The sequence below is a fragment of the Ambystoma mexicanum genome, chromosome 9 (genome assembly GCF_040938575.1).
Source record: "Ambystoma mexicanum isolate Mex_15411 chromosome 9, UKY_AmexF1_1, whole genome shotgun sequence".
NCBI lineage: Eukaryota > Metazoa > Chordata > Amphibia > Caudata > Ambystomatidae > Ambystoma > Ambystoma mexicanum.
In genome coordinates, this window is record NC_090931.1 from 961,334,140 (window position 1) to 961,347,477 (window position 13,338).

The window sequence follows — 13,338 nt, forward strand, 5'->3', positions numbered from 1 at the left end:
ATCCCTGGTATCTGTGCTAACAATGAGCTCCTCCAGTGATGAGGGTAAGGCTAGTATTAGCCAAAAAAGGAGCCACACAGAAATGACTCAGGTCCTGCAGAAGGCTCTAGGAGCCTTGTTGAGGCAGGGACCTAGGCAAATTGCTTTGATGGAGAATTGGCTCAAGTTCTCACAGGGGCTAGAAGAGCTTAAAGGGATTAAAGCACAGGGGAGAGTGAAAGGGGGCAGAAAAACAGCCATATGGCGGGATGAGACCTATACCCCCCATTCCCTGGGCACTCAAAGCAGGGTGGTAAAAGAAGAAAGATGAAAGCCAGAGCAAGGCCTAGCAGGTAGCAAGATGGATCATCCAATACCACGGACGAGGAGGATGACGTTTGGGAGGAGGATTACTCTGAAGAGGAGGTGTTCTTGGTGTCATCGTCGGATGAATAAGGCTGTAAAGCGCCAAAGAAAAAGAAAGTCGATAACGAGGAGGACGGGGCAGGCGATGCCTTCGACCCTGAAGCATTGACACACCCCGGCCTTCCAAATGGGAATCACCAAAAAAGATAGCAGCCTATCTTAAAAAACACCTGAGGGAACAGCTGGTGAAAGAAGTAAGAAGCAAATTGAGGGCAGAATGATCAAGACCACACCTCTCTGAAGGAGCCGCTGAGACTCCCGAGATAGACGAGAAAATTGTCACATTTATGGGGAAGTATGTCAAGGATGTGAGGAAAGGTTTGGATAGGTCCTGGAGCTCCTGCCAGGACAAGATGTTGGATATAGTAGGACCGCTCACTGAGATATTAAATGGGCGAACAGGCCCGAGAAAAGAACAAACCAGTGGACCCGATGATACTGATCGGGTGGGCCCAGAGGGCCATTTGTATGTTGGAAAACGCAAATTGTGCTATTACCACAAAAAGGAGGAGATCACTACCAGTGAAAATAGACCCCAAGCTGAGCGAGTTAGCCTCCTCAGATACAGCGACCGCAACGAAGGGGAAACTCTTCAGGGATTCGTTCATCAGAGAACTAACAAAATTTGCAAATTCTTATGTGGCACTGGATAAGGCACAAGCATCACTCAAGAAAGTGTTCGGGAGACATTTTTTGGGAAGGCCGGCAGGGATCCATCTACTACGGGATACTTTTAATTCAAGGTGACTGGCTTGCCAGCATAGACTTGAAAGACGCATATCTGACAGTGCCCATAGCGACAGAACACCAGAGATTTCTAAGATTTATCTAGGGGAGTCAACATGGGAGTTTCTGTGTCTGCCTTTCGGGCTGGAATCCGCACCATGCTGTTTCACCTAGGCAATGAAACTGGTGGTGACCCATCTGAGGGGTCAGTGTAATGCTCACCTGACTCCCACGGAGGCGCTGGTCTAGTCTGGGTTGCTGTGGCCTCATCGAGTGTGATGCGCAGAACTCGGAACACCGACTGAACAGGACCCTCAAATCTTGCTTGTCTGGCCCCTAGGAATATCCTTCTGCAGATGAGAAAGGGGATTAACAGTCTGCAGAATAGTGTGCTTGCTCCCCCCTTCCCCTCTTCGTTCTTCTCTAACTTCCTCCGAAATCCCTGGTTGAAGCTCACCTTATGGTTTGAAAGGATGAACTCTCCATCCTGCTTATGGTGCAGGGGCGCGTGTTAGTCCAGTTACTTCACTGGTTTTCAGAATGGCGCTGGCAAAATCCACTTGACTTTTCCGAGCGGAACGCCGTAAGTATGAAGATTACAAAAGTTCAAGTGTTGAGCCTCCTTTTCTGTTGCCTTCCTAACCTATGATCTGTCCTTTATTTCAGGTGCAGAATGAAGGCGATGCGTTGAGGGATTGAATTGCCGATGGTAAACTCAGGTGAGTTAGCGATGGGGGCGATCCCTCTTAATGTCTTTATATTCCTCCAGTAATGTCTTTTGTCATTTCCCCATAGGGGCCGGGGTGCGGTACCTGCCAACGAAGCGGCGCCAACCCGAAATGAGGAATGGTCCACCAACAGAAGACCGGTAAGTGTTATGGCGGAAAATTAGGCTTTCCTCATATGTTCCTTCTGCTCACCTTTTGTCTCTTCTTCTCTCCCCTAGGCACAGAGATGTGGCGACCGGTGCAGACAGTCGTGGTGGAGCCAGAAGAACTCCCGAGGACAGGTGAGTGAAGCGCGACGCTGCAGCGAGCAAAGCGGTGCTTTTAAATGAAAGTCTTTTCTCAGGAACGCTGGCGTGGAGGTTCCGGATGCAGGTAAGAAGTTTGGTAAAATTCTTGGTTTTCACCTTTCTCTTCTCTTCTTTCCTTACAGGTGTTCCAGGATCGAGGCGGGCGTGGCTGGAGACCAGATGCAGGAGCAGACACGGTGAGCGTTCAGCTGCTTGGATGCAGAACAACGCGAAGCGTGAGCTACTGTCTGGGCGTGGCTTAAATAGCCCCCAAAGTAGTTCCAGGTAAGTATCCTTCCCTGGCCACGCCCGAGTGGCAAAATAGTCCCAATGAAAAAATAGTCCCTTTCAGGCCTCAGGGAGGCCTGAATCTTGCAGCATGGTCTGCATCAGGTAAGTGCACAAAACACCTTCCTTTATGAGCCTGGCGCCTATGGCGCCAGGACTGATGTCCAACATGAACCTGGCGCCAACGGCGCCAGGACAGAGTCCAAAGAGCCCATATAAGGGGCCGCTGGGCTTTTACCCGGGGGTGCTGGGCCTGGCCTGGTACTCCGGGGGTAGGCATCATGACAGCACTCCCCCCTAAGGCCCCTCCCAAGGTCGTTCCCTCTGGAGGTTTCGGTTTGTTTGGGAAATTCCGATGGAACCTTTTCACCAGCCGAGGTGCATGTACATGGTCGCTGGGTTCCCAAGACCTTTCCTGAGGCCCGTACCCTTTCCAATCAATTAGATAGAAAAGTTTTGATTTTGAGATCTTAGAATCCAAAATGTTCTTCACCTCGAATTCAGGCTCCCCATCTAACTGGATTGGTTCTGGTGGCTTTATTAATCTGGTTCCTGGTTGCACTGGTTTCAAAAGTGACACATGAAAAACGGGGTGAATCCGCATGTTAGCTGGTAGATCGAGCTTGACTGCCACTGGGTTAATTATAGCTTTGATCGAGTAAGGGCCCAAATACCTTGGATTAAAAGTTTGGGGTCCCTTGAGCAATAAGTGTTTGGTAGCCAACCATACTTGATCCCCTATTTGGTATGGAGGCGCCTCACTCCGATGCAGATCTGCATTCTTTTTGTATTTCCCTTTCGCTTGTTGCAAATGTGCAGTTGCATCCTTGAAGGCTTGAGTTATCGTGGAATGCAAATGGTCCACTGCAGGCATTTCAAGGCTCAGAGGTGAGTCCAGGTCTGAAGTACGAGGGTGATGTCCATATAGGGTTTAAAAGGGGCTTTGTCCAGTTCCATAGTGTACCGAGTTATTGTATGCATATTCGGCCACCCATAAAATATCCTTCCAATTACCCTCCGATTGGTGCAACATACATCGTAGGTATTGTTCAAGGGTCTGGTTCGTTCTCTCCGTCTGACCATCGGTCTGTGGGTGGTGGCTGGTTGAGAGTCTTACGTCGATTTGTGCCAGTTGACAACACTTTCTCCAAAAATGAGAAATAAACTGGCTTCCCCGGTCGGAGACTAGTATGGACAGGAATCCATGCAAACGTATGATATTTTCGAGGAATTCCTTGGCTAGGACAGAAGCTGAAGGTAATCCTTTCAACGGAATAAAATGGGCCATCTTGGAAAATAAATCCACCACAACCAGAATAGTATTGTATCCATTACAAGGGGGCAGGTCCGTGATAAAATCTAGTGACAAGGTGTGCCAAGGTGCTGGTGGAATGTCTAAAGGCTGAAGAAGACTGGCGGGTTTTGTCTTTTGGCCTTTGTTTTGGGCGCAAACTCCACAGGACATCACGAAAGATTTAATATCCTTTCGCCAGGAAGGCCACCAGAATTGTCGTTTAATTTTTTCCTCAGTTTTGGCAATGCCAGGATGTCCTTCCATCAGGGTATCATGATGACGGGAAATAACCAGTTCTTGCAACTCCTTTTCTGGCAGAAATAAGCGTCCTTGGAAGTAAGGTAGGCCATCGTTGACCGAAAAGTATGACCCCCTTTGGATCCAATCCTGCAAGGCTGTAGAGTTCAGGAGTTGTTTTACCCGTGCTTGAATGTCTTCAAGGGTTTGTAAAGAGGTTATCCCCAAAATTCTTTGTTCGGGAATTATCGGCACAGGTTCTGAGTTTGTGTCTATTTCTCCCTTTCCTATTCGAGATAGCGCGTCCGCTTTGCCATTCTTACAGCCGGGGCGGTAAGTGATTACAAAATCGAACTCAGCAAAGAACAAAGTCCATCGGAGCTGACGTGACGATTGAGCCTTGGCAGTTTTTAAATATTGTAAGTTTCGGTGATCAGTGATCACGGTGATGGTATGCCTGGCGCCAAGAAGATAATGCCACCAAGCCTTAAAGGCGGACTTAATGGCTAATAATTCCTTGTCGGTGATTGCATAATTTACCTCAGGCGGCGAGAACTTTCTGGACCAAAATGCTACGGGTGCAGTTGGTTGGTGTCAGGGTCTCTCTGAGACAGGACAGCTCCCATGGCTAAGCTGGACGCGTCGGTTTCGACTATATATGGGAGATCGGGACGCGGGTGCTTCAAAATAGGTGCGGACGTGAATTTAGCTTTCAATTCCTGAAAGGCCTGTTCGGCTTCCTCGGTCCATTCGAAGCTTTTTTTTTTCGCAAGAGTGCAGTGATGGGTTGTACCACACGTGAAAATTCAGGGATAAATCTGCGATAAAAATTAGCAAAACCAAGCATGCCTTGGACAACTTTCACCGAACTAGGTGATGGCCATTTGAGGATGGCATCCACTTTTCGTGAGTCCATGCGGACCCCTTTAGGTGCCAGGATGAATCCAAGAAACTCAACCTCGGTGGTATGGAAAACGCACTTTTCCAGCTTTGCAAACAGTTTGTGCTGGCGCAATTTCTCAAGGACGGCCCTGACATGCCTTCTGTGATCAGATTCCGAAGAGGAGTACACAAGAATGTCATCGATATATACGACAACACAAACATCGATGAGTTCCCAAAGGACATCGTTCATGAAGAATTGGAAGGCAGCAGGCACGTTGCACAACCCGAAAGGCATCACCTAGTATTCGAATAATGCATATTTTGTACGGAAGGCCGTTTTCCATTCGTCGCCTTCTTTTACTCGCACCAGATGATAAGCCCCCCAGAGACCTAACTTGGTGTATACGCAAGCGTCCTTCACCTGGTCAAGGAGTTCGGGGATCAGAGGCAGAGGGTAACGGTTTTTAACAGTTATCTGGTTCAATGCGTGGTAGTCGATACAAGTTCTAAGGTCGCCTTCTTTTTTGGGCACGAAGAACAAAGCCGAGGATGCCGGAGACTGACGGGCGAATGAAACCATTGGCTAGGTATTGATCTAAATATTGTCTCAAATGCAGATTCTCAGGTTCAGTAAGGGCATAAATCCTGCTACAAGGGGGTTGTGCACCGGGCACCAGATCGATTTGGCAATCGTACGATCTGTGGGGAAGTAACGTGTTGGCCTGTTCCTTTTGGAAGACGTCCTGAAAGTCTTGGTATTCCGGAGGTAGTTTCATGGAGACAGAGGTTACAGACGCTAGACTAATCTTCAGATTTTCTGGGTAGCAGGTTTGTGCACAATCCGGGACGGTTATTCTCTTTGCTCGCCAATCAATTCGAGGATTATGTGTCTCTAACCAAGGGATTACTAGAATAACCTGAAACTGTGGGGCCTTGATTACATCAAACACAACTGCCTCCCGATGGCCGTCCGGACCTATAAGTGTCACCTCAGCAGTGGAATGTGTTACCGGTCCAGAGGCAATTTTGGTTCCATCGACTGTGGCGATGACATCTTTGCTGGTTTAAGGACGCAGAGGGAGGTTAATCCTAGAGACCAATTCACGATCCACATAATTTCCTATAGCCCCACTATCGATGTATGCCTTTATTGCATGCAACCGCTTAGGCTGTTCCGGATCTACGAGGACCATTGGCACAATGAAATGCGAGGTCTGAGAGTTAGTTTTCAAGCTCGGCAAGCGGACCCCTACGCTTGTCGGGCGTGGTCGTTTCCCGAAACAGAGTCTTCATGGTTTTTATCAGCGGCTCCTACCACCTTCTTGGGCGGTTTTGCCGGGCAATCTCGTAGAAAGTGTCCAGAGGACCCACAATAAAGACATAATTGAATCTGCCGTCTTCTTTCACGTTCTTTTTGAGTTAAAGGTCCTTTAACCCCTCCGATTTGCATAGGCTCAGAGACATCAGCACCCTTGGGGTTAGCGTGGGTCTTGACCAACACCCGGGTCTCAAACTTGGACCGATCTGCTTTTCTGTTTTGAAGTCTGTGATCCAATTGGACCACTAAGTCTATATATTCTGTGCATTCTTGGGGCGGATTTACAACTTGGGCCAGGACATCTTTAAGTTCTCCGCGTAGACCTCGATAAAATAACGTGATTCTTTTATCCTCTGGCCACCCAGTTTCCACAATTAGTCTATTAAAGGTTGCAACGTAGGATAGGAGGTCCTGATTGCCCTGTCGCAGGGATAGGAGTTCGTCATCCAGAGCCTGCCCCTGAGAGTGTTGAGCAAATAACCTTTCCATGCTTGCTTGAAATCCTTGAAAATCACTGAGAATTGGGTCATCTTGAGTAACGAGTGGAACTGACTAATCGGCAGCACAGCAGCTGAGATATGACAATACAAAGGCTACCTTGGTCTGGTCATTAGGGAAGGCCCCAGGTCTGCATAGGAAGTGCAAACGACACTGATTCATGAATACGGCGAATCGTTTGGGGTCCCCAGCAAAGCGTTCGGGTGGGGCCAGTGGCATGTTTCCAGGTAGATTCATCTGCACAGGGTTACTGGGAACCACAGGAGCGGGGTTCCCCCCGAAACCGGGTAGAGGAGTGTGTCCAGCTTGACCTTGCAAAAACTGTCTAACTAGGTCATCAGTTCTTTCCTTTGATACAATCACTTCCCTCCTGAGAGCATTAGTCTCTTGACGAGCGGCGTGTACTTCGGCCCGTAATTCCCCCAGTAGTTGGGCCAACTGATCAGTCTCAGAAGTTTCCATAGCGCCTGGGTGGGAATTTGTAGGAAGGCTTCGCATTCTGTAACGCTCACCTGACTCCCAAGGAGGCGCTGGTCTAGTCTGGGTTGCTGTGGCCTCTTCGAGCGTGATGCGCAGAACTCGGAACACCGACTGAACAGGACCCTCAAATCTTGCTTGTCTGGCCCGTAGGAATATCCTTCTGCAGATGAGAAAGGGGATTAACAGTCTGCAGAATAGTGTGCTTGCTCCCCCCTTCCCCCCTTCGTTCTTCTCTAACTTCCTCCGAAGTCCCCGGTTGAAGCTCACTTTATGGTTTGAAAGGATGAACTCTCCATCCTGCTTCTGGTGCAGGGGCGCGTGTTAGTCCAGTTACTTCACTGGTTTTCAGAATGGCGCTGGCAAAATCCACTTGACTTTTCCGAGCGGAACGCCGTAAGTATGAAGATTACAAAAGTTCAAGTGTTGAGCCTCCTTTTCTGTTGCCTTCCTAACCTATGATCTGTCCTTTATTTCAGGTGCAGAATGAAGGCGATGCGTTGAGGGATTGAATTGCCGATGGTAAACTCAGGTGAGTTAGCGATGGGGGCGATCCCTCTTAATGTCTTTATATTCCTCCAGTAATGTCTTTTGTCCTTTCCCCATGGGGGCTGGGGTGTGGTACCTGCCAACGAAGCGGCGCTGACCGAAATGAGGAATGGTCCACCAACAGAAGACCGGTAAGTGTTATGGCAGAAAATTAGGCTTTCCTCATATGTTCCTTCTGTTCACCTTTTGTCTCTTCTTCTCTCCCCTAGGCGCAGAGATGTGGCGACCGGTGCAGACAGTCGTGGTGGAGCAAGAAGAACTCCCGAGGACAGGTGAGTGAAGCGCGGTGCTGCAGCGAGCAACGCGGTGCTTTTAAATGAAAGTCTTTTCTCAAGAACGCTGGCGTTGAGGTTCCGGATGCAGGTAAGAAGTTTGGTAAAATTCTTGGTTTTCACCTTTCTCTTCTCTTCTTTCCATACAGGTGTTCCAGGATCGAGGCGGGCGTGGCTGGAGACCAGATGCAGGAGCAGACACAGTGAGCTTTCAGCTGCTTGGATGCAGAACAAGGCGAAGCGTGAGCTACTGTCTGGGCGTGGCTTAAATAGCCCCCAAAGTAGTTCCAGGTAAGTATCCTTCCCTGGCCACGCCCGAGTGGCAAAATAGTCCCAATGAAAAAATAGTCCCTTTCAGGTCTCAGGGAGGCCTGAATCTTGCACCATGGTCTGCATCAGGTAAGTGCACAAAACACCTTCCTTTATGAGCAAGGTGCCTATGGCGCCAGGACTGAAGTCCAACATGAGCCTGGCGCCAACGGCCCCAGGACAGAGTCCAAAGAGCCCCTATAAGGGGCCGCTGGGCTTTTACCCGGGGGCATGATGCCTGCTCCCGGGGGTGCTGGGCCTGGCCTGGTGCTCCGGGGGTAGGCATCATGACAGTCAGGGGATACAACTCAATCTACCTGGCCGATATATTCATATGTGCCAGGACAGGGAGATACTCCAAATACAGGTGCAGACGATGGTAGAACTTCTGCAGAATATAGGCTTCCTGATAAATTGGGAGAAATCCAAGGTACAGCCGGAACAGACTATGGAATTTCTGGGTTTCGTAGTGGACTCGATACAGGGATCTCTCAGCTTACCAATTGCAAAAGTAAACGACATCAAGAAACAGAGAAGGCATTCTTTATCAAAGAGAGAGATGTCGCTGAGAGACATTGCAAGGCTAGTAGGACGATTAGCGTCTTTGATCCAAGCTATATTTCCGGGGCCTCTACACTGCAGAGCTCTGCAAAGATTAAAGATCCAACACCTCAGGAGCGGCGCATCTTACGAATCAAGCTTTACAATCTCCCAGGAGGTAAGGGATGAGTTGGAATGGTGGCTGCATCAAATGGATGCCTGAACAGGAGAGCTATATTTGGCTCATCCCCAGACCTGGTCATAGAATCCAACGCCAGCAGATGGGGCTGAGGGGCCCGATGCGGGTACCTGTCAACAGGGGGTAGGTGGTCGAACAAAAGACAGCCTTGCACATCAACTATCTGGAACTGCTAGCAGGGTCCTTCGTGGTGAGATGCTGGACTCAGGAGAGAGCTCAATGTTGTGTTCTTCTCAAGATGGACAATGTGTCAGCAGTCAGATATATAAACAGGCTGGGAGGGATTAGGTCCAGGTTGTTGGCAGGAATGGCGAAGGAATTCTGGGAACTTTGCCTTCAGAGGCATGTTTCGGTGAAAGCAGAGTACTTACCGGGCTGCCAGAACAAAGTGGCCGACTGGAACTCCAGATATCTCAAAAACGTCAGCAAGTGAAAGTTGGACGAAGAGGTGTTCCGAGACTTGATGGTTCAGTGGGGTCCATGCCAAATAGATCTGTTTGCATCGAGATTGAACAGCAAACTACCTTGCCTCTTCAGCTGGAGGCCGGACCCGAGAGCGGAAGCAACAGAACCTTTCCTCCAACCATGGGGGCAGCAAATAAACTTTGCGTTGCCCCCTTTCTCCACGATTGCGAGGACGCTAGCCCGAGTGAGGAGGCAGAAAGCATCCCTAGTTCTGATTACTCTGGACTGTAGGGGTCAGGTGTGGTTCCCCAGTCTCCTGGAACCATCATTTCACAACTCGGTCACTCTACCTTAACACAAGCTCATTGTATGGGATCCCAGAGGCCTCAGCCATCCACTAGTGAGGACAGGCACACTCAACCTGATCGCATGGGCGATAATTATAGGGGAGCTTGGGTTAGGCCAAGATTATCGAATGAGGCTGAGCTCATCATTAATGAATCATGGGCACCAGGAATGCACAGGAGTTACAAATCTGCATGGGCTAACTGGAATAGCTGGTGTATGGAGAGGGACCTTCATCCCCATGGAACCGATGTGGTCCATGTAGCCAATTTCTTAGCCCAGAGGAAAGAATATAGGATCATCAATATGGCCAGGACCGTTATATAAGCAGGCCACCCCAGGATTGAAGGGGTCGCTATAGTTGAACAACCCTTGATATGCAGGCTTTTAAGAGGAGCGAAAATGTCCAGACCTCCTAGAGAAAAATACACTCAACTGTGGGATATTGACACAGTATTGAAACTGTTCTTATCATGGCCGGACAACCAGGATTTATCCAGGAAGGCCATTTCAGCCAAACTATCCATGCTTCTATGTCTGTTGTCATCTAAGAGATCTTCAGCGTTGGAGGTCACCAGGAAAGGTATATCACCCAATGGGGTTGAGCTTCTTCATAGCGAAAAGGACTAAGATAGGATTGAAATCTATAACATACAATTCTTTTCCAGGGCAGTCCAATTTATGCCCGATCAGATGTTTGACAGCATACGAAGATATTACGAGGTAAGTGAGACCCCCAGGGGTATCCCAATTGCTCATAGCATTATGCAAGCCATACAAGGCTGTAACACCGGCGACAATATCCAGATGGCCGAGATCGGTGTTGGTACAGGCAGACATTGACATAGTGAGTTACGGCGCTCACTCCGTGAGGGGAGCGATGGCCACCAAGGCCTTTAACATAGGAGCCAGCCTGGAAGACATCATGAGATCAGCAGATTGGTCGAACGAATCGACCTTTAACACCTATTTTAAACCAATGGAGAGTATGGCATTGTTAGTGGTGAGTAAGCTTTGAGAACAAGCATAATCTGAGCCTCCGGTCTTGACATAGAATTCAGATTTTCAACACATTCGTTCCAGGAAGTAATAATTCTATTAAAGACTAGGAGGCGAAGGATTATCCCACCCTTACAATCGTATGATCAATGATGAATGTTAAACATGTTATTTATCTGATATAAATGTATACATTTCAATTATTATTATGGTTGTCCCACCCTCTTTTGAGTTGCATTTACTGAATATATTTTGTCATACTATGTACGCTGGTCGATTCCAAGCCATCGGGGAGTTGAGGAACGGGACCGATCATGCAACTGATTGTGATTACCGGTGGATGCAAATTCAATCGAACAAAGAAAGAGGAAGTCATGGAGGATGTTCAGTGTGTTTATGGACATGGACTGTGTTGATTGGTTATGTTGGTCACGTGGTCAGTTAAGAGACCAATAATATTGGGACTACCAAAGACTATCTTCCCTGGAAGTTGTAGTTTGATCTTTGTTACTATTCATATTATTGGTGTGTTCATTACTGCTTCAGTAGACATGAAAGAGAAGCATAATCCTTCAACTCCTTGTCTTTAATAGAATTATGACTTTCTGGAACGAATATGTTAAAAATCTGAATTCCATGCATAACGCCTCGAGCCAGTCCTGTGTTTTTTTCCCCACTGCATGCTCGTACTTGGCCCATCCTTACAATTGAAAAACGTAAATACAAGTTCCAGTATTCAATAAGAAAAAAAATGAGGACTTGCTCAAGGTGTCTAGCATGGAACTGGGAGACGTGGCACATTGTGTCAGGATGGCAGAGAACATTAAAACTGATGAGGTTGTGGCGACTGGGAGTGTTATACTGTATGTAGAGGTGGGGCATATATATTGGATTAAAAAGATGGGATGATTCCTGATGGGGAGGTTACGACTGCACAAGTAAGTACTGGAACCTGTAAGCGTTTGTCAGTCTGTGTCACAGACTTAGCAGGAGATCCATGGTTCAGCCAAAACTCAACCAACAGAAATAAAGAGACACATGGCAACAACAGAGCTGCATGTAGGGCTGAGCATGCATATATCAAAAAGCATTGGCAATGCTTGGGCTTTTGTGTAGGCATGGGAAAGGCACTTGTCAGGCACAGCCGTAGGGTATTAACTGGCCATTTGCAGGTGCAAAGCGGTGTAAGTACCTGGGCTTCTGATAGCAGTGCATGGCAAATGCCTAATACTTATACATAACCCAAAACTGTTGGCTTGGCCAAAGGTTCTTTTTAATAGAACTACAGTGAAGGATGCAGTGTGCTTATAAATCAAGTGGCTGAAAGCAGACCTGGTAAAACATTTATATTACACCAGTAGCAGGTTTACAACTACAAATAAGTCATTAACTCTCAGAAGACTGCTTTGAGAAAACACTGACAGGCACTTCTTAATGCTGCAAAGTCTGATGGTAAGGCTCGATAAAAGCAAGCTCAAAGAGTTCCCAGGAGGAGGTGTTTTGGATAGAAACTGGATAAGAGCAAGCTCAAACAGTTCCCAGGAGGAGGTGTTTTGGGTAGGAACTGGGTGAGAATGGCAATAGGGATTAGCATGGGCAGTGGGTGGGTACATAACCAAACACCTACATGGTATGTGCCCCTTCTCTTTTGCCATTGCTCCCTATATGTAATCTACTGGAATAGTTCCGGTTTATAAGTGTCGCTATTAGCCCAAACTAGAAACCATAGGCAAAACCAGTCTGCTCATATGCACGAATCAGGGAAAAGGACACGACACCATCCATTCAACTCTGCAGATACAAATGCAAGCACAGTTGAAAAGCAATCCTTTAGAATATATCGCCAGTATATAACTCCGGCTGAATTAAGGCAAATCACAGTAGAACAACCTACCCAAAACACACGCGAATCTGCCGGTGTGAATATCCTATGAGAAGTCACTCCTGCTGCCTGCAAACTTGCTTCGAATTCTGAAACACAAAACAAGCACAATTTCTTTTGGAAAGAAATCCGAAACAAGCCGGTCCGACCATAAAGATAACAGTAGATTAAATAAAAGAGCTTATAAAACGCTAGCGTGATAACTTCGGTGATAAAATGCCACATCGCTGGGCGCCATGCCGGTGGACAAAACAGCTTTATGAACAGTCACTTTCCTGTGCACCCAGGTGAACTTGTGGATGAAAACGATTATTATCTGTACTGCTTCGAACCGGAGGACCTGACACGCAGAAAGCGGGTTGAAAAAGTAAAGCAATGTGTAGATGCCGGTGTTATGTAATAGTTGAATACTTGCCAACATTCTGTGACCAAAAAGATGTGGGATTTTTCAACTTTCAAAAATAATAATTCCCATTACATATGACATCACAGGAAAATACAAAACATACATAGTTGGCATCATTGAAGAATTCTAAAATACACAAACCATCAAACAGCACAACATGGAAAGGTGTTCAAATGTCAAAAATGTATAATTCTGAATGGGCAAAAACAAAGAGGTGATCACTGGAAGGTTTAGAATGAATCTTAACCACTGGCATTGCTCTGTGCAACCCTCCAGACCACCATTCTTC

At 47.5% G+C, this 13,338-nt stretch overlaps 1 protein-coding gene across 2 annotated transcripts in view; it reads right to left on the reverse strand.

Annotated features, from left to right (window-relative positions):
• METTL5 (methyltransferase 5, N6-adenosine) overlaps nucleotides 1–12,801 on the reverse strand; it is a 500,731-nt gene extending 487,930 nt beyond the window's left edge. Inside the window, exon 1 of one of the 2 annotated variants that reach the window (XM_069616174.1) lies at nucleotides 12,656–12,801. The gene's annotated coding sequence lies outside the window, so the exon portion shown is untranslated. The remainder of the gene's footprint in view (nucleotides 1–12,655) is intronic. The other variant, XM_069616175.1, reaches the window with a different exon arrangement.
• Between the last annotated feature and the right edge of the window lie 537 nt (nucleotides 12,802–13,338).